The sequence below is a fragment of the Heptranchias perlo genome, chromosome X, assembly GCF_035084215.1.
Source record: "Heptranchias perlo isolate sHepPer1 chromosome X, sHepPer1.hap1, whole genome shotgun sequence".
NCBI lineage: Eukaryota > Metazoa > Chordata > Chondrichthyes > Hexanchiformes > Hexanchidae > Heptranchias > Heptranchias perlo.
The window spans coordinates 22,752,084-22,755,824 of NC_090370.1; the positions used below are offsets into that span (position 1 = coordinate 22,752,084).

Genomic DNA, 3,741 nt, shown 5'->3' on the forward strand with positions numbered 1-3,741 from the left:
TACCCGGCCAAGTGGTAATTCTGCACTTGTGAGCCGAAACAGCGACCTGCCGGTATTTCGACCATCGGTAGCCGCCGTCTCTGGCTGATTCTCTCCGGCAAAGCTGAGGCCAACGGTGGCAGATCTACAATAACCTGCATTCACACTGAGCGGAGTCTCAGCAACACCGAGTGCGGCTCAGGGCCCGAATCAGAGCCGGGCGACCCTGCGGACTGGCGGGCGGGGGGGCCCGGACATGTATTAAACCGATCACCCAGCTCCTCCCACGTCCAACCCGCCGCTTCCCGATTTCTTCTCCCGTTTCCACCGAGTCCGACTCGAGACAAGAGACAGGGCAGAGACGCTCCCAGAATGTGGGGCGGGCCTGGGGAGCTTGCGCTGTCTGAGCTGGACGACAGCGCTATGGAGAAATAGAGGGGTTTCTGGGGCGCGGGGGATTGTGGGGCCGGGGGCCGCCATTAGTCGCCGGGCGTCGTTCAGTGTTTTATTGCCCGCGTGGCGCACAGAAACGTTTCTCGAAATGCAGACTGAGGAGTTCAGAGCCGGTTTGCTGAACAGACACTGAACGTACAATGTAGAACAGCGTTTTTCAAAGTATTTTTCTCGTGACCCAGTGAAAGAAAAACACTTCCCCCAGGGACCCAAAACAATAATATCTTCTGACTGGAGTTTTCATCAAATCCCAATAGAGGACAATCCATGCTCGCTCTTCACTTCACTTCACTTCACTTCACTTCAAGTAATAACTAAAATTAGACATCGACGTTACTTGAAAAACATTTTAAATACAGTATTAATAAAGTAAAAAAAATGTCAGGTTGAGTTTCACTTTCTTAATGTGAAGGGTTGGACTGTCGCTTGTTCATGATCTCGTTCCAATCTGGATCACACGATGAAAGCTCCACACGCATATCAGGAGCGCTGTTGAGTCGGTTTCTTTCTCTTGTTTTTAACCTTGTCAAAGTCGAAAATCCAAGTTCGCTCATCTCGGTTGTTGTGAATGGCAGCAAAAACAGAACACTAATCTGACTTAACAGAGGATGTTCTTTGAAAATACTGATCCAAAAAGATGACAAACTGAACGACTTGTGGCGTGTTTTCAGTGTGCAATCACAGGTGAGTCGCACCAGCTCGTTTTCTTGCTCAGGCATCAAGTTTCGCTTCATTATTGATTCAGGGTTTTCGAAAACATAATTACCTTTCATTCAACACTTTGCCTTCAAATTATCAAACCTCTCTGCAGGGAAGTAGCGACTAAAATGGTCAGACAGAGCAGCGAGATGGAACTGCATGACACATTTCACTTCATTCCCTTTTTCTTCATTGATGCTGTTCTCCTCAGTGTGTTGTAACAATGTTGGGAACATGGAATAGCTCGGGCGATTACTTTTCACTCCGGCTTGCCACAGTTCTAATGATTTTTGAAAGTTTGTATCTGTTCACAATGTCGAAACAAATCATTGCCTCTTCCTTGTAACTTCAAATTCAGATCGTTTAAAATTGAGAACATGTCAGCCAGGTATGACAACTTCATTAACCAACTGTCATCGTAAAACAAATTTGTCATGTTAGACTTTTTCTCTAAGAGAAAAATGTGAATCCCTTTCCTGGGGTCGTACACCCTTGTAAGCACCCTGCCCCGTGACAGCCATCGTACTTCAGTGTGAAACAGTAAATGAATGAGCTCAGCTCCCATTTCTCAGCATCACGCTTCAAAAAAGCTTTTACTTCAGTGAGCTTCCTTTAATGAAATTAACAATTTTCATGATTTCCTTCATAATTGCCATAAGATCAGGGAGAATACACTTGGACGTCAAGGCTTCGTGGTGAATGAAACAGTGATTCCAAACATCATGATCAGCTGCCTCAGATATTCTTCTCATGACTCCACTATTTCTACCTGTCATATTTGCTGCTCCATCACATGGAATTCCTTTGCAATTAGCCCAGTCCAATTTGTATTTTCCATCTACACAGTCATGCAGTGATTCGAATATTTGTGCTCCTGTTGCATTTGTTGGTAAAGTTAGACAACACAGCCAACCTTCCATAAAGTCATCTTGCCCGACATATCTCACAGAAACTAACAGTGTAGCACAATTTGAAATATCAGCACTCTCGTCAAGTTGGATCGCAAAATCCCCGGCTGACTGTAACCGAGTAATAATCTTGGCTTCTGAATCCTCAGCAATAGAACATATTCGCCGAGACATTGTGTCATCACTGAGAGGAACGCTTCTCAATTTTTCAGCAGGCTTCTCGTCGAAGATTTCCGTACCGTATCTTCCAGCATCTCTGAACAAGTTTTTCGGCAACTGTAAGGGCCATTTTCTCTTTTGCCACACTGTATGCGACCAAATATGACACCAGTTGTGCCTAATCATTCAGAGCAGTTGACCGATTAAGAACTGGTGCTGATAACTTTAATCCCCGCTGCTTCCTTTCAAAATATTCAAGCGGGTGATCAACGAGTTCCCCATGTTATCTTTCAAAATGTCTTTTTAATTTTGACGGTTTTAAACACTCGTTTACAAGCACCTCGCAACAAATAACACACTGGGGCTTTGGATCATGGTTTGCGTTTGCACAATTGATGAAACCACATTTCAAAAAAGCCTCACTATACTGCCTCGTCTACGATTTGTTTTTCTTCTCAGTGGACGGATCAGGCCTGGTCCACATGACAGAAGTTTGTCCCTCATTTCTCGAACTTCCTGTTGCAGACGAAGCACTCACACATGTTGGTTTTATTGTCGGATGTAGATGGGTTTGAGAACTGTGTTTTTGAACTATTTTTCTTATTATAAAATGATCAATTTTTGGGAATTTTGGTTTGGTGATTAAGCCGCCCCTGACTCATTTCCCCGTGATACTGGGCCCAGACCAGCACCACTCACCGTGGCTTTGGTGGCGAGGAAGAGCGCGTCCTGGTTGATGCTCGGAAACACTAAACCTAACAGAATGACTATTCCACTGGAACAAGGTCATCGCTCCACAGAATGAAATGACTGCCTGTCATCTGCCCAACGGAAATTACCGAATAAAAACGTGAATGTAATCTTCAGTCCAACATTCAACCAATCAATGTCACGCAATCACAAGTTCTGACCACAAAACTGCCTGTGACATTTCATCTCTTTATGAAATAATTGTTTGCCATTTTCTTATTTAATGTCCAGTTATGGTTCATTTGATTTTCTTGGGTTTGTATTGTGACCGGACCCATTTAATGGCAGTGAGCTGATATTGCCAATCGGGCTCAGCATTCTCTGGCAAGCAGTTACCTGCCCTATAAGCTCCGCTGATAACCTGATATCGGACGAATCTCCTTTCCACGTTCCATTACATTTATGCTTTTCTTTTTAGGGTTCAAACGAGGGGGCACAAAGTTAAACACAAAACAATTTGGCAACATGCAGGTCTCCCTATCAATGCAAGAGCACGCAGAAGGAATCCCAATGGACCAAACCCCTTCTCATTCACTGCCACTGGAAAAAAAATCCAAACAGACCAAACCCTTTCCTATTCTCTCCCATTGCATAGAATCAGAAAGAGAAAAACCCCTTCACAGTCCAAGCCATTATAGAGAGTACGGTGCCCAGAACTGAACACAGTTCTCGAAATGAGGTCTAACCAGAGCTCTGTATAACTGTGACATAACTTCCACTCCTTTTTATTCCAGTTCCCTTGAGATAAAGATCAAAATTTAATCTCCATTTCACCTTATATTTTTTGTGAATT

At 44.0% G+C, this 3,741-nt stretch overlaps 1 pseudogene; it reads right to left on the reverse strand.

The window, feature by feature from the left end:
- Positions 1 to 833: 833 nt before the first annotated feature.
- On the reverse strand, positions 834 to 2,469 carry LOC137306967 (protein FAM200A-like; annotated as a pseudogene).
- Positions 2,470 to 3,741: the final 1,272 nt, after the last annotated feature.